Source organism: Danio rerio, chromosome 7, assembly GCF_049306965.1.
Source record: "Danio rerio strain Tuebingen ecotype United States chromosome 7, GRCz12tu, whole genome shotgun sequence".
Classification (NCBI taxonomy): domain Eukaryota; kingdom Metazoa; phylum Chordata; class Actinopteri; order Cypriniformes; family Danionidae; genus Danio; species Danio rerio.
Genome location: NC_133182.1, coordinates 52,884,266 through 52,902,795, shown reverse-complemented (window position 1 = coordinate 52,902,795; position 18,530 = coordinate 52,884,266). Strand labels below are relative to the sequence as shown.

At 38.6% G+C, this 18,530-nt stretch overlaps 1 protein-coding gene across 6 annotated transcripts in view; it reads left to right on the top strand.

Moving 5' to 3' along the window:
• Nucleotides 1–18,530, top strand: part of col4a6 (collagen, type IV, alpha 6) — a 182,218-nt gene that overhangs the window by 43,311 nt on the left and 120,377 nt on the right. The gene's annotated exons all lie outside the window — the stretch shown is intronic.

The window sequence follows — 18,530 nt, the reverse complement described above, 5'->3', positions numbered from 1 at the left end:
ACTATATGTGTGGCCATTTTGCACCTTTCCATTTAAAAAGATGAAGTAAGCTCCCACAGCTGAATGATTGCAGAAAGAGTCAAGAGGTAGCTATGATAGCAGTAAAACTGCATGTGAGCATTTAATAGAAATTTAACCAAATGAATCTTGGAACAACAGGAAAAAGCAACATTTTAAAGAGTTTAAATGTCTAACATTTCGTAAAATGTGCTTTATGTACACACCATGTAGTTACTGTTTGTTTTGTCACTGAAAGTAATGGACATGTGCTTCAGTTTGCAATATTTATTTAGCAACTATTTTCACCACAGCACCTACTATGACACTGGTACCTGGTATTTATTTATTTTTTTGTACAGAGGTACATCATGTTAAAGACTTCTTGAGAAGCACAGAGGTAACATCATGTTCATAACCTCTGCACAACTCATAATTTCTGACTGATTTTGTTTAGCATGCCAAAACTGAAATCTATCCAGTCAGATATGTTCTCATGTCATTTAACTGTGTAAAAACACAAATGATAAATAGCTTTCCTGGAACCAGCTCAGGCGTATTCCTAAAACTAACTTTCCATGTTGAGGAATATGGGAAATTCACAATTATTTCTCTAATATAGGTTTTAAAACATTCTGAACTTGTCTGTTTTCAACCTTGTCCAGAAGTGTAGTTGACACACATTCAACCAGATTACTTTCATAGTATAAATGATCATATACATAGGTAAATGTGTTCCAACTACTGACTAAATTCTTATATAATTCAGGATATTAGTTCCAGGCTTCAACTCAGTTGCCTTAAATTATTTGTTTAATTTGAAAGTTAATGTTAAAAGCACAATGTACAGTTGAAGTTAGAATTATTAGCCCCCCTGTTTATTTTTTTCGCCAATTTCTGTTTAACGGAGAAGATTTTTTCAACACATTTCTAAACATAATAGTTTTAATAACTCATCTATAAAAACTGATTTAATTTATCTTTGCCATGACGACAGTAAATAATATTTGACTAGATATTCTTATATCTAGTAGATATACAAGACACTTCTATACAGCTTAAAGTGACATTTAAAGGCTTAACTAGTCTAATTAGGTTAACTAGGCAGGTTAGGGTAATTAGGCAAGTTATTGTATAATGATGGTGTGTTCTGTAGACTATTAAAAATATAGCTTAAAGGGCCTAATAATTTTGCCCTTAAAATGTTTTTAAAAAATTAAAAACTGCTTTTAATCTAGCCACAATAAAACAAATAAGACTTTCTCCAGAAGAAAAAATAGCATAAGACATACTGTGAAAAATTCCATGCTCTGTTAAACATCATTTGGGAAATATTTGAAAAAGAAAAAAGAATTCAAAGGGGGGCTAATAATTCTTCAACTGTACTTACCTCACCTTTTTAATCAAAATATACATTTGAGAAAATATTTATTTATGTTTAGATATAAAATATAAATGTGTATGATACAAATGCTTTTGGGTATGTGTGTGTGTCACATATACATAATAAATATATATAATTCACACATATATTATGTCAAAACACATTTTTATTTTGGATGCAGTTAATCACAACTAATCATTTATCAGCAGTAATTTATTATAATAAATATTCTAACTTCAGCAGATCGTCTTATAATATAAAAATATAATATAATATAAATATAAAGCAGATTTTTAAAAATTTGCTTTCAATTACAATTTCACTTCAATTAGTATTTTAAGATATGTTTTTATTTGTGAATGTCAAGGGTCAAAGTACTGATGCTGCATTCCAGTCCAATTTTTATGCCCTTCTCTTCCTATCTTCCCTCCGTCTTGTTCTCTCAGATGTACGTCATTGATTACGTTATACAATAGTCCACTTCTAGCAGAACATCTGAATGAGTTTAAATGAAATGCCCTAAACCAGGAGGGTCAAAATCAGTTCCTGGAGGGCTGCAGGATTGCACAGTTTAAATCCAACCCTGCTTCAACACACCTACTTGGGAACTACACTGTTTATAAATCATAATCGCATTGCAAACTGGGACAATCGAAAGATGGAGGGTATCTTAATGAAGTGAAACAGACTTGGCGTTCTCCCAAGAGAACAAGTAAAGGAAAGTTTGTGAGTGCGTGTCCAAAAGTGGACTGGAACACACTGAGAATATACCAAGAGAAGGAGGAGCCACATAGCCCACCTTTACTTATTATGTCATCACCATGGACCAATAACAGTTCAGGATTGACGTTTTCCAGAAACGTAACTTTTTGCCAAGCTGTTTTGAACTCCTGAAGCGAACTCCAAATGGACCTAATTGTGGCCCAATTTTCTTTGAAACGACATTAGAACAATTTGTTTTTTAGTTTCCCTTAATGTAATTTGGGGCCTTCATTCACAGAAACAGGATGCACTCATTAAATTAAAGCAAGATGCAAGTCTGTCTTGAGTCAATCTCTTTATAATAAGAAACAAATGATGAACATGCATTAGAAAATGCCAATACAATCATAATTAAATAATTCAAATGGTTGCTTTTTTGACATTAAAACAATATTGGAAAGTTGTTTGAAACTGTGGTTAAAACACAAGTTGTAGAAGCGGAGATCTATGAGCAATAATGCAAATTGACAATCTAAATGAACTAGAAAACACCCATGAATCATGAACTGCAGACAATTGTTATTTAACAGATTTGTTTTTGCATGAATTTCTATCTTTTCATTTTTTTTTTTAAATAAAAATGCATTATTGTAGGAAGATTTTGCTGTTTCAGCAGATCTAATGTAACAATAGACCTGCTAATGTGCTTCAAAAGGCCTCCTGCCTTACATGTTGAAATGGAGTGGGTGTGCGGAGCAGCAGGTGGTGCAGAAATGGCTGTTTCTCGTCTCCTTCATACGTATCTGTCCAGGATGTAGGATAAAATCACAGCAGGCTGTATGTAGTAGTTCTCTATCTCGCTCCCCTGGGTGGGCTTTGCTGCGGCAGGGAGAACTGTAATGTTTTTTCTATGGCCAAGGAAGGTCTCCAATTATCATTGTAATAGACCCCACAGAAAGGGTGTGGGAGGTCTTACTTTGTCTCATGAGCTCCACTAGGCTCCTGCTGTGGGACCATCAACACAATCATCCCCTTTTCACTGTCCTGGACCGGACTTCAACATTTTCTACTTTCCTCTCCCTCTGCTCGTGGTGCTCTCAGATCTGTCTCATCTGTTGTTTACACTGGAGTAAAGAAAGATGTCCCTTGATTTACACTCATATAAAGAGCTCTGATGTGTCGTGACCTTTTCGACAAAGGAGAAAGTCTCAACAATAATTGAATATCTGCCAGGAGAGGAACCAAATAAAGCCATTCACAAATCACTGGGGTTTTTACGAGCTCTGCGTCCCGGAGAACCTTCATCGCTAAAAAGGGGCCCTTATTTAAAGCTCCTGCATTCTCTCCCTCTACTTTGTTTCTGGCTCCATGTTTATCTCCTGTTCTTGACAGGTGGGGGTTGTACATTTCTGTCTATGTCTGTGTTTGTAGATGGGAGTGTTTAGTCTCATATTAAATAGGCACTATACTGGTGGGTGGCAGGATCATGGTTAAAGTCATTTTAAGTCATATTAAAGGGATAAACCCAAAACCTGAATGGGCTCTCCAAAACACATAAGACTTAATTTAGATCAATGTCAGTGTTTTGGTGACCATTTACTTCCATTAACTATGTTTCCATCCAAAAACGCTAATTAAATTCATGAGCGAAACTGGAATATCACATAAAATATGTGCGAATAAAGCAGCATTTCCATCCAATAAGTCAAAGAGAACAAAATTGTCACTTCCTGATTAACTGGCGCCAAAAATCAACAGTAAAAAGGGTTATTTGCTTAGGTAGGAGAATCTGCATATATCTTTTCTTCGTTTTAATAAATGACGTGCATCTAAAAAGTCGATGCTGACACGTAATGAATGCCTGGTGTCGTTTGAAGCCATGAGACGCAGAGCACAGATGCTTTTGACAGCTCTGGAGGTCATTAATAATATAATAATACTAATACTGAAAATGTTCAGGAGTTTTAGAATGACCAAAACAACATTTCAGATGTTTTACAGTGTGCTCAGCCTGCTGGTTTGCCCATTCACACACATTTTCCTCATCACATGATCTCTTTTTACAAAACCACATAACTTTTCGTTTCCATCATATAGTTTAAGCTCATCTTCTTACAGTATGCAGCATTCTGTGTTATTTCAAGCAGACATCCTTATTTGTAAAAATTAAAGAAGTATTTATAACAGCTACTAAAGTGATTTGGCTAATAGCATTTCTATTTTTTTTTTGTTATTGTTTTATTGACTAATGTTAGACATCAGCAGATTAGTTTGCTGTCGCTTTAAGACATCATCCATGGTTATAATCTGTTACACATCTGATATTAGTTGCTTATAGTGGAGGTACTGTGAAACATGCTGTGTGAGTATAGAACCCCTTAACAAAGTTTATTAGCTTATGCATTATCACACAATGTCAAATTTATCTGCACTTCAGATCTTTATATACAGTTGAAATCAGAATTATTAAAACCTCTTTGATTTTTATTTCTTTTTAAAATATGTCTCAAATGATGTTTAACAGAGCAAGGAAATTTTGTACAATATTTTCTCTTCTGAAGAAAGTTTTATTTGTTTTATTTTGGATAGAATAAAAGCAGTTTTTAATAAAAAAAATAAAAAAAACATTTTAAGGTCAAAATTATTAGCCTCTTTAAGCTATATTTTTTTCGATAGTCTACAGAACAAACCATCATTATACAACAACTTGTCTAATTACCCTAACCTGCCTAGTTAACCTAATTAACCTAGTTAAGCCTTTAAATGTCACTAAGCTGTATAGAAGTGTCTTGAAAAATAACTAGTAAAATATTATTTACTGTCATCATGGTAAAGATAAAATAAATCAGTTTTTAGAGATGAGTTATTAAAACTATTATGTTTAGAAATCTGTTAAAATAATCTTCTTTCCATTAAATAGAAATGGGGGAAAAAATAAACAGGGGGGCTAATAATTCTAATTGCAACTGTATATATTTTAGATATTTTAAAAAATATTTTATGAGACATGCAGCAAGTGCTGGCTAACTTATCTCTTGCAGAGTAGAGTATTATGTTACAGTTCTAATGGAGATCTGATTGGATCTCATCCTGTCCAGATTTTTATCTTGTTTTAATTTGTTGACGAAAATGTCAATAGATTCTCATTTTATTTATTATCTGATTTAAAAAGACACAGAGTTTTCAAAAGTTATCAATCATTGAAATAATCAATGCTAGCTACGTAAAATTCTCATATGTTATCTTAAAATCATTGTGAATCATTGGATGTTCGTTCATTCATTTTCTTTTCGGCTTAGTCTCTTTATTGATCAACTTATCCAGCATATGTTTTACGCAGCAGATGCCCTTCCAGCTGTAACCCAACAATGGGAAACATCCATGCACTCTCATTCACACATATACAATTTGGGACAATTTAGCTTACTTACTTCACCTATACTGCACAGGGAGGAAACCCACGCCAACACAGGGAGAACATGCAAACTCCACACAGAATTGCCAATTGATCCAGCTGAGGCTCGAACCATGCAACTTCCTGTTGTGAGGCTACAGTGCTACCCACTGTGCCACCGTGAAGCCTCATTGCATGTTATTGATATTATTTTTTTACACCATTCCAATTGGTTGGCTTCTAAACTCCCTTTTGTAAGTATTTGTAAAGGAGTAGTGGGAGCCCACCATCAGCGCTGCTCAAAATGTCAAAATTTGTCCTGCTATTGGATATTAAGGAAACATCAAAGTAATGTCACTGTGACCTTGAAGGGGACCGGGTCTTCTTGACCATGCTTTCCAGCTTAAGCGTCTGGAATTCCCATGGTGTTTTCCACCTCAGCGTCTGTCTCGCACAAAGCTGTCTGTGTATGAAGAGCTTGTGGAATTTCAGAGCAAAGTCTTTCTTGTCTCTCTATCTTATGTTTTTGTCGCTTCCGTCTTTGTTCTTCTGTCTTGTCATCGTAGACATATTACTAGAGACCATTGTGGACCTTTAATCTTCTCCACTGAGACAAGGGATTTTTCATCCCTGCAGATCTCTCTCTCTCTCCCTCTCTCTGAGGCATGCAGTCAATCTTCCCTCCAGGCCGGCCATCTAATTGAACCTATTATTTAGTGAATCAAACACCTGCAGGGTAAATATACCTAGCTAATGTATTTTAACACCTCTTACCAACTGCTATCAAACTAACCATCTGCCCACCTCACTTTAATCACCCCTTATCAGATAGATCATATCAGTGTCTTATTCTTTAAACTCAGTTCAAAGCATGTTGGGCTGAATGCAATTTGCAAAACACTGCTCCATGTTGTTATGCTTATCTTTTCTTTGAGATATTAGTGGATTAGCAAAGTGTAGAAGTGGGTATTGGTTGTAAAAACAATTATTTTGTAAGCAAAAACAGATTATGAAGTGTTAAGGCCAGGTGCAGGTCATGGGAATAGGATAAAGTGGTGTAAATGTTATTGACAGTTTTAAAAGTCAAGCTTTTGACTAACGACTTGCAATGACAGCACTCAGGTTCTTCCACTGAGTAACAGTGACCTTCAACCTCTCCACTTTCCTCTTAAAAAATCTATTCAGGAATTCTTTTCAGTTGTGACCATTGCCGCAATCTATGCAGCTGTTGCCCAGCACCGCACAGCTGTATGCAAACCTTACTCTCTCATTCCTTTGCTTTATCTCTCCATCCTAACTGCCCGGCGGGGCAGCTAAGACTGAAGGGCAGGAATGAGAGGGAAAAGGTGACATGGAAAGTAAAAAGAAGACAGCTAGTATAGCACCTATTTGTGTCTCTTTTAGTATAACGGTATGTCATTTGTATCTTTTGCTGAACATTGAAATTATCGCACCAGAGACATTGTGTGCAGTTTTAAATAGTAAAAATGAAAAAGGTAATAAACACTTCATAGATTAAAAAAAAAAAAAAAATATATATATATATATATATATATATATATATATATATATATATATATATATATATATATATATATATATATATATATTTCCAGAAAAGTTAAGAAATCAGGTGGAATTGGTGGAATAAAATGCTCCGGGATGGGCGTGGAGCACTGTGAGCCGAGGGAGGAGTGGGCGTAGCCAGCAGAGCAGGGGGGCAAAAAAGGGGGAGTGAACAACAGTCAGTCGGCTCACAAAATGAGACACAAACCGTGAGGAGATGCATGGTTTTAAAAAAACAGTAATTTAGTGTCCTGCTACATATGTTATCCGTAATTTCATATACACATAACCACAATTTGTTATATCATTATAAAGATAATCATGTAAACACTGTAAATGAGGAGGACTTCTCTGTTCCTCAATCCCTGGGTCTGAATGCAGACACAGTGCATAGCAGTGCAGCAGGTCTCTTGCCCTATCTATTTTAACCATTAGCCCTGCCAGTAATCTGAAGATTTTAAACATAGGTGAACAGCAGCATGGATATAGGCGATGTGTCTGAATGGTATTAAACTGAACTGATAAAAGACAAAGTCTGCCATTCTCCAATTCACATACCGATTTTTTAAAATCTCAAAAACGTACTCCAGGGTGTCTTGAATCTTTAACATTTAATCCATAGAATCACATTTCTTTATTATTAAAATTTTGTCTATTAAAATACCATTAAAAAATGTGGTTACACAAATTTACATATTTTAATCTACTACTTGAACAACCAAAATCGTATTTTTACTGTAAAATAAGCTGTATTAGCTCTAAAAAAGATAGTAAAACTGAAATGACGTGAAATTTTAAACTGTATCCTGACATGCGTGCATATAAACACCTTGTCAGGTTTTGCAATAATCTTGAACTAAATAACATACTGTAACACAAAAAACTTGATGTGTACATTCATCTAAACTATTACTGTAAACCAAAAGAAAGTTATAATCATGGTGTGTCATAAAGAGGCCACCATAAAATATATGGCAGGTCATCCACAGATATTGGGTATGTTTGTTCTCACGGCTAACCCCCCATTCTGCACCCTAACTAGTGTTGGGACAAGCAGTGATTTGTGGCATAAAACAAACACTATTCAGTGCCAATCAGCCTGACATCAGAGTGTATGATAGCGATCAGTGTCTGCCATCTACAAACCATCGACTGACATGTCTGGTCACATTCATCCCACCTTGCCTCCCTCTGTTTACCCACTCGCCCTATTATTTTTACTTAAATGCCACCAGTCAGGGTTTTAAATGTGCGTGCTGTTTCTAAGGTGATGATGAAGGCACCTGTTTTATTTTTCTTAAGTGAAAGAGTGAAGCAAAGTGGTCTGTTCAGATCACTGAAACTTGGTCAGATGGTCGCCTTGCCCATATACTGTATGTAAGAATTTCCATGAATTCATATAGTTTTGTAATACGTGTGAAGAGCTAGTTATGAAAAATAAGTTTGGCATGAAAAACAAGACCTTCCTATAAGATGTCTATGGCCCTGTTTATTCTTGGTATTAAGAAACATTTGGGTCATTATGATCGCAACCAAACAAGAGAGGTCATTATACTTATCTCTTTTGTCCACTTTCTGAAAGAGGGTATTTGCGCAACTGTATGGGCCTTTTCTCATGTTTTAATCTTACATTGTGAAATAATCCTCCTAATTTACATTCCTTTTAATGTTTTTACCTCAATTACTACATTTGAAGCCACAATTAAACATTCATGCCTTAATTTTCCTTCGGCTTAGTCCCTAATGTATCAGGGGTAACTACAGTGAAATGAACCACCAACTTTTCCAGCACGTTTTACACAGCAGATGTCCTTCCAGCCGCAACCCATTACTGGGAAACACCCATACACTTTCATATTCGCACTCATACTCTAAGGCCAATTTTGTTTATCCAGTTCATCTAAAGCAATGTGGGGGAAACCAGAGCACCTGGAGGAAACCCACGCTAACATGCAAACTGCACAAAGAAATGCCAGCTGACCCAGTTAGGAATTGAACCAGCGACCTTCTTGCTCTGAGGCGACAGCTCTAACCACTAAGCCATCATGCAGCCCACAATTAAACATGTACATCAAATTTAAGTGTAAACAACTATATTTTTGTAATCTAATCAGTGCAACGCATTCCTGTATATCGCTTTGCATCATAAATAAAGCATGCAGCATAAAAAAAAGATTTGCAAGCAAAAACTGAAGTATTGAGCAAAGAAATTTAAAAATAAAAAAAATCTCAAAATAATCGAAAAAGAAAAACAACATTTTGAGAAATAAAAAAGAGTTTTGGAAACAAAAAGAAAATAAAAATTAAGCAGTGCAAAAAAAAAAATTAACTATATATAAGTTAAACTATATATATATATATATATATATATATATATATATATATATATATATATATATATATATATATATGTATTAAATAATATTTTTCCAGCATTTTCTTTACAAAACCCCTCAAGTCAATCGTGAGTTTGCAATGTTGTTTTCTCTTTGCACCTCACATTTTTGCGCTTTTAACTTTCTGGCCCTGATTTGACAAGGGGAGCAAAATGTATCTATATTAATATATATTTTGCACTGCTTGATTTTTAGCAATTTTACAATTTCTTTTTATTTCTCAAAACTTAATTTTCCTGTTGTGATTTTTTGAGATTTGCTTTATTTTTTAATTTCTTTGCTCGTTACTTTAGTTTTTGATTGCAAATCTTTATTTTAAGCTGCAAGTAAGGCCCTGTTTTGACTCCATAGAATTCACATTTTTTGTTTTTGTTGTTCACAAAAGTGTTCTTGGAGCTTTAAATGATTATTGTTGAACCACTGAAGTCACATGAAATGTCTTGTCAGTGTTTTGGTTCATTTTCTAAACTTCCAAGAACCATTGCTTGTCTACAGAGAATGAAAAATCTCCCTGATTTCATTCAAACTATCCTAATTTATGTTCTGAAGATAGTCAAAGGTCTCAAAGGTTTAAACTAATCCTTTCAGTGTGGCTGCAGTTCATTTAATAGCCCCCAGTGTCCATCAAGAAGGCATTTCTTAGTAAATACCAGTGTGGCACATTTGAGCATTAATGTCAGTAATTACGTTTTCCTGTAGTCGTCCAGATGTTGTTCCAAACAACAGTGGGCTGATCTTTAATATAAAGCAGGATGCATGGAGTACAGTATCAACACAAGCCCCTGGTAACACCTGGTTCACTTCCTCAATCCCATCATCCATCTCTCCTTCCCCCTTCACCTCATGACCTTCTTCAAACCGGTTTACAAGCGGCTCTGAGTCTTGACCTCTGACTTCTGACAGACTGGCACATCTGGTCAGGTGTATATATGAGCACTTACAGAGTTATGGATTTAGCTGTTCTCATAGACATATGAGCACACACAGACACAGTGATTAGAGTGGTGCTTCAGCATTTCTCAAAGCAGAACCAAACAAAACACACCTGTTAGATGATAGCCTGCAACAGGACAGAAACTTGAAGTATTATATAAAAGAATCATTGTATGACGTTCATATCAGCTTTTCAAGTTTTGTTTGCCCCCCTCAGGCCACACTCAATCTAATCTGCTCTATTGTGTGTGGCAGTGTTTTGCTTTTCATAGGTTTTACATATGCGCTCTTTCTCTCTTTCTTTTTGATAGTAGGATTAGCAATGTATCATTGTCTAATAAACAGGAGGAGTTCAGTCATTTGGTGCCATTTGTTGTCCTTTCCTCACTTCTTTTTTAAAAAAAAACATCTTCTTTGTCATGATTGCTAGGCCCTGGTTCTTCTGAATGAACATTATTTAGCCCCAAATAGAGGAAGGCGAACTTCTTTGGTTTTCTGCTGGACTCTTTTCATTTCTTCCTTATCTGTTTTTTTTTTTTCTCTGGCCGTCCTCCTTCCGCCCTTTCTCTCATTTCTTCAGCACCCGCCCCTCTCTATTCACAGCCCTGGGCGTCTTTTACCAGCTGCCATCAAAGGCGGACTGGCTTAATGGTGTGTAGGTAAGTCTGTTGTCAGGCATTCACCCTGCCCGTGACAAAAAAGGAAAAAAAGAAGTTGGTGTCCTAACAAAGGACATGTCCGACAGGGAGATATTTTAACCAGATCATGGCCCCACTGCAGGAATCTGTGAAAGGAGTCATTGTTTTGAAGGAGACACGGGGACAAGGGGGAAGGGAGGGAGATTTTTCTTTCTTTCGTTTTACCTATTTTTTTTACTTTGTGAAGAATTAGGAAGATTAATGCAAATGATCATTGGTAGATTAGCACCTCCTCTCAAGGTAGTTGTGCTGGCATCAACCTGCATGTGCCTGAGATTGTATTGAAATGAAGCAACACTGACTTTAGTCAGCACTGTACAAAATGCTGGGGTCCACACAATCAATTTGTGTTGAGACAACATGAAGGAATTAAGTTAACTTAGTTTTTGCAAAATTAAGTGGATTGAAAAATTAAGTCTGATTAAGTTGTCCACAAAAACATCAGAACTGTGTTTTTTCAGCTTATTTAAAATAAGTAGTTTAAGCAAACAGCAAGCATACATTTTGGAGCGAGTTAATGTACTAAGGCCCAATCCTAATTCTATTTTTGTACCCCTACCACTTCCCCTTGGCCCTTAAAAATGAGTGTGAAGGATTGAAGGTAAGAATTGGGACAGCACTACAGCACCTGCGCACATCATCAGATGTCATCGCGATCTCTTGCTTCATATGAGGTCAGACGATCGTGACTGCTGTAGTTATTCCAGTTGCGTTTTTGTTTTGGTATTTATCTTCAGGAAATCACTGAAGGTGTATATTATGTTACCATAACAAAATAATGTGGCAATAAGATCGTAACTGTACTGTGTATTTACACAGTGGCCATATTCACCTATGTAAACACACCAAAACAACATTAACAATATAGCAGACACCGTAAATGGCTCATTCCCACCCACTAGACTTTTCTGACAGGGTATTCGAGTGTCATCAAGCGCCAGAATGTTGTGGGACTGCTGTACAGTAGTTATGACTATTGATTATAGATAGCGAAATTTAGAGTTTTAGCATCTTTTTTTAAAGCATGACGGTAAAACATGTACGCGGTTCTGAATAAACTAAAACATGTGCTTGTTTTTTGTAAACATACGTAATAATGAGAAAAACCTGAAGTAAAGTTATGTTTTGCTATCAAAAAGTCATGTTTTTGTTAGCAAAACGTTAGCTATAAATGCATCCATATATTCAAAGGCACATGAAAAAAATAGCAAATGTTGTCATGTATCAGGTCAATGTGACGTTATGTAATGTAATGTGTGTATTTATATTGCACATTCATTGTGTATGTCTATACACCAAAAGCACTTCACAATCATGAGGGGTTTCTCTCCACACCTTCACCAGTGTGCAGCATCCACTTGGATGATGTGAAGGCAGCCACAGGACAACAATGCCAGAGCGCTCACCACACACCAGCTGTAGGTGGAGTGGAGAGACAGTGATAGAGGCAATTTGGTGAATGGAGATGATTAGGAGGCCATGATGGATAAGGGCTGATGGAGGGAATTTGGCCAGGACACCGGGGTTACACCCCTACTCTTTACGAGAAGTGCCATGGGATTTTTAATGTCCACAGAAAGTCAGGACCTTGGTTTAACGTCTCATCCGAAAGACGGCGCCCACTGAGTAGTATAGAGTCCCCATCACTATACTAGGGCATTAGAACCCACACAGACCACAGGTTGTCCTCAGTCCTGCTTAGCTTCAGTGAGTAAGTAAGCTTCAGTATGTCCACTTTTGCTCTTTTAAGGATGGTAAAAAACGCTCTGCGCCACGGCGCATGGTCTTACAGGGTTGTGCTTTTTCTCTTAATGAGTTATGGGTGTGCTTTGAATATAACATGCATTAAATCAATCAGAGTCGTATCTCCCATTCCCTTTAAGAGTCAGTTGCATCGCTCCATAGTGCATTTGCTATTTACACGGCAGATTTTTTAGGTGGAAAAACTGAAGGCTTCACTAGAAAACAGTTAAATAGAGCATCTGCAGCATGAGGATAAAGACGAGTCTCCTCCTTTTTACTTTCTCTGTCTCTTTACTTTAACTCTTTACTCGATCCTTTACTTTCGTGGATAAGGAACAGTGTTATACTCACTCCACTGAAGAGATCCATAAGCCTACATATTTAATTTTGTTTGTTAAGCGCAAAGATTTGTTACAAAACTATTTCTAAAGTCGGTTCTAATTTCCAGCATATATCCAAAAACACCTCCTGTTCTTTTGCCCCATATGGGGATGCAGACGTCTCCAAAACCTGGCAGGTGGACAAATCTATAATTGTTTTTATTAAAACAAATAGAAATATGCATATAATAATAATAATAATAATAAGAAGAAGAAGAAGAAGAAGAAGAAGAAGAACATTATACAAAAGCAAGTTGTCGTGAATGAACTGAAAAAGCCCCCCGAGATGAAGTAGGCATGGAGGTAGTGGTTTTTAATATTAATAAAGAAAATAATATTTTTTTGTAACATTTTAATTCTTTTACTCTTATTCATATGTAAAGATATTTGTGTATTGCTGTACATCCTGTGTGTATTAAGCAATGTGTAAGCATTTAAGGTGAACAACTAACGCTCTGCATTGGACTTCAGACCTGCTTTCAGCTGGTCAATTTTGCACTCTATTTAAGTTCCTCAAAATAGCTATGTGCCAACAATGCACCTTAACACACCTCCTCTTTAGACCAGCACACCCATGAGTCCACAAAGTGGCGCAAATGGATTTGCTATTTAAACAACGTGGTGCAAAGCGGGAAAATTACGGGTGCGATGGTCTGAAAATAGCAACACATCGGACCAATCACGTCTTGCGCCTTATTGCGCCGGGTCTATGATAGGGCTCATAGTGTTTCAGTTTAGGTTCAAGTTTCAATAATGTTTTTAGGCAGTATACTGTACTTAGCTACAACAACAACAGCAAAAATACAGAAGCACAGACTTACAAAGTAAATGTATGTGTATCAGTTTTCTGGAATTTCTACTGTATTTGTGAACACATAAAAACTTCTCTCTCTCTCTCTCTCTCTCTATCTCTCTCTCTCTTTTATTTTAACCTTTTTTCTTTAATTTTATTTTTTGAGATTTTGCTCTACAGCACCCCCAACAAGTGAAGGAATAGACACTGGCAAAGCATATAAAACATATTCACGTGCCTGTATGTGCAATCCAGTGATGCCTAGTATCACACCCTGTATTGTTGAATTCTGTGTGTTCAGTTTGGGCTCTGTGACTCACAGTAAGTTGAAAGCTCTCCAGCTCAGCTGAATCAGCCCAGACATGACAACTGACAGGCAATATAGAGGGTGTTGGTGTGTGCGTGTGTATGTGTGTGTGTGTGTGAGTGTTTCCTATTATGCCAGCTCTATGTTTGCATTAACTAGGAGATGAGGAATTCCTCAACATATCTCAATCAACGTTTGGAGGATACACACACACATATCCTCACACACACAAAAAATGGTCTAGCACTACAATCACAGTTGTACAGTATAGAGTATATGCACTTATGACTGTTACTGTTTTTTACTCTCAGTATTATTTATCAGCATTCAGGTTATCCTTTCTGGTAAAGTTGCCAAAAAATAATCCCAGTACTTTGAAACATTATTCTATAAATAGAGCTGGCAGACTCTCAATGCACAAAGAGAGAAGGGCAGGTGAGCCACTTGTACTGTACCGAAACATTTGAAATATTGATGTCTTAATAGTTGCATACATATTTAATACAATTCTGCTCATTGTGAAAATCCTAGAATGCAATTGTCTTTAGCTTGGATAAAGAAATAAAAATATATTTATTAATTAGATTTTTTACTATTTAAGATTGTCATCCTTTTTTATTTGTACATTTCTTTTTTGAACTTACTTAAAAACTTACTTTTATTTAGCAATCATGCATTAAATTGCTCTGTAAAATGTCTTAAATTCTCATGTTCAAATTCAAGCCACATTTATTCTTTTGAACTTTGTTCAATTCTGCAAAATCGTAAAACATATAAAATGTTTTTAAGCTGCAAATATGTATATTAAAAAAATTTCTGTAGCACCATGTGGCACTAAAGATTGAACTAATGGTGATTGATTTATTAAAAATTGCAGTTTAATTATTATTAAATAATGCAGCCTTGGTAAGCATTAGACTTTCCCCAACACATTGCATTAAATTAAATTCAGTTAAATGAAATTCTATTCAGTTCAGATCAATTCAGTTTCTAGGCTGTCCATAGTATCTAAGCATTTAAACTTTTTTTATGTTAGCAAGCAATTATAACATTGTTAATAATACATTAAATAATACATTAAATAAATTTAATTGAATAATTGGCGTCACTGTGGTGCAGTAGGGAGCACAAATGTCTCACAGCAAGAAAGTCGCTGGTTCGAGCTTTGGCTGGGTCAGTTGGCATTACTGTGTGGAGTTTGCATGTTCTCCCCATGTTGGTCCAAAGTCCAAAGACATGCGCTACAGGTGACTTGTATATAAAAGCTAAATTGTAAGCTAAATTGTCCTTAGTGTATGTGTATGAGTGTGTACATGTGTGGGTATTTCCCAGTGATGAGTTACAGCTGGAATGTTATCTGGTGCGTAACATATGCTGGATAAGCCAGCAGTTCATTCTACTGTGGCAACCCTTGAATAATAAAGGAACTAAGTCAAAAAGAAAAAGAATGAATGATTAAATAAATTTTATTGATTTGACTGAATTTTGACTGTAAATTTGATCACCGTTGCTTATCCTCTTTTTTGGGTGGGATTGTCCTCTGAACAGAGAAAGGAAAAGCTCTTACTGTTTTGTTGCTTGCTGCTTCCAGTTCAAATAGGGTTATTAGCATCCCAACACTTTGGAAATTACAGCCCGGAGATACGAGGCCTGTGCCTCACCTTTCATCAGCGTGATTGCACATAAATGGGTAATGTTCACACAGGTAGCAGTGACACTGCTCTCTGTTATGTGCTCTGCATTGAATCTTGCTAGAAAAACAATTTTAAAAACATAAAAATACTAAATATTGAACTACTATCGTAAGACTCTGCAGCGCAGCGAGTCAAATCAAGTCAGTGTTCTGCCTTTAACAGCAAAAGAACTGGAGGTCTAAATCTTCAGTTCATCAAGGTATAGTTAGACAACTACTGTATATTGCATTGATTCCATTAGCTTTGAAAAGGTTCCTAAATTAATTTTCTGTGAATTGACGCCTTTAAAAAGTCTTGATTTAAGACTTTTCAAAGCAAGCAAGACATTTTAGCAGGCATTTTAGCAAGACATTTAAATTCATATGATCATGGCATTAATTTTGATGAAAAATTGGTTCCTCGTGTTTAATTTTAAAGTGGAGCACAAGCATAATTCATTTGACACCTTTAGTGTTCCCCTTCGGGGGGAACTTCAGCACTATAAGTGGATTTGATTGTAAAATCCACGCATTGGGAGGTTCGGTTCAGAAGCTACTCGTCTGAAAGAGTATTGAACGGGCCAATTAAGAATGAATTGGCAGCGCAAGCCTGCGCAGGTGAGCGGCATAAGCAATCAACTGAGTATATAAGCTCACCTGGCGCAGCAGACGCTATCCTTTTCGCTTCAGAGACTTTCTGATCGAGTCGATGAGGGTTCCTCCTGCTGTGACCAGCGATTCTGAGCGAACGAGAGCATTCTCCCGGTCCAGAGTGTGTACACGCAGTGGCAGACGGTCGAGCTGGGTTTCTCCCTTGCCTGGCGTTCTTTGGGTCCGGTCCTCCAGAGCGGTGCGTATAAAGTTGCAAACTTCACAGAAAGAGCAACACAGTCGTGCAGCACGTCCTTATCAGGACGGCGCTCCGACTGTGCGTTTCTGGATGCGGTGGTTTCCTGTCCTCGGATGATGGGCGCGGGCACTGTGTTACATGTCTGGGGGTCCAGCATGTTAATGCGCTGCTCGCGGGCAGTTCATGTCGTCATCGCGATGCCATGACTGTTGCGCAAGATCGCGGTTAGCCTTTGCAAAAAGGCGAACCACCCCAGTTGTCCCCTGCTCTGCAGCGGGCACTCGGGCAGATCTGAGGGTTTCAGCGAGAGATAATCCGTCGCCCACGGGCCCGCGGACCTCCCGCTCCTCTAAGCGCTCCATCCAAGCTTCGGGCGGAGGAAGCGATCCGTCTAACAGATGGTAGCCCTTACGCCCGATGACACCGGAGACCAGATGTCCACCGCGGCATCGGAGGGTGGGCTTTCATTGTCCGATGATGATCCAGACCCGCTCGCCCCCTTCGGGCTGGTGAGCGCTGTCACTACGGATCCTGAAACGGACATGTTAGCCGTGCTTTCCCGGGCTGCTTCGGCCGTGGGTTGGAGATGGTTTATCCCCCAGCTCCGCGGCCGGACCGACTAGAGGGGCGTTCCCTTCTTCCCGGAGGTGCACAGTAGGCTCACGCGGTCTTGTAAAGCACTTTTTTCTGCTCGTGCTGCGTGTCCCTCCACCCTAACCACTCTTGACGGTGAAACAGCCAGGGGGTATGTGGCGATTCCTCAGGTTGAGTGCGCGATGGCGGTAAATCCGCGCGGCGCCTCTTCTTGGCGGGGTCCGCCTCGTCTCCCATCCAAAGCCTGTAAGTTATCTACCTCCCTCGGAGCTAGAGCTTACATAGCTGCGGGCCAGGCTGCTTCCGCCTTGCATGCGATAGCCACCTACCAGCGCTACCAAGCGCAGGCGCTGGCCGAGCTGCACGAGGGTGGGTCCAACCCAGGCTTACGAGCTTCGCACCGCCGCCGACTTAGCTCTTCGGACTACTGAGTCCGCTGCGTGTGCGTTGGGGAGGACGATGTCCACATTAGTGGTCCAGGAGCGCCACCCCTGGCTGATATGCGCAAAGTCGACAAAGTCCGCTTTCTTGACTTCCCCATATCCCCAGCCAGGTTCGGCGACACTGTCTGTGAATTCACCCAGGAATTCAAGGCGGTGAGAGAGCAGTTGGTGGGTGATGTCTTATCGGCGGTCCGTAGCCCGCTCCGCCCGCCGTGCCATTCATACCTGCTCCTCGCCGAAGGCGCCCGCCTACGAGAGCTGCTCCGCCCCCGCACACGCCTAAGGCGAAGCGAGCGCGTCGGGCACCTCGGAAGCAGGCAGCCCCCCTGCCCAGAACGCCGCTAAGTCCGGCAACGGACCGCGAAGCGCCCCTGGGACAGGCCATCTGGAGAAGAGGGAACTTGCTCTTTCCCCGCTGGAGGGCGGGGCCCCATTTCCAACGGCACTTTTTACTGCCATGAAAACATTATGAAAGGGCACTTTTCACTTCCCCAGATGTGACAGCCCGAAATCTGCCAGTCTGGGACGCTATGCTTTCTAGCTTGCAGATTCGGTGCGTTTCGCCAGTGGCTCACGAGCGCTGGGAGGACGGTCTCCTTTCTCCCACCCCTCGAGCCTCCCCTCCGGAGCTCGGGTTTGGAGTGAGAGCAAATATCTCACCTTCAGCTTTTCCGTGGG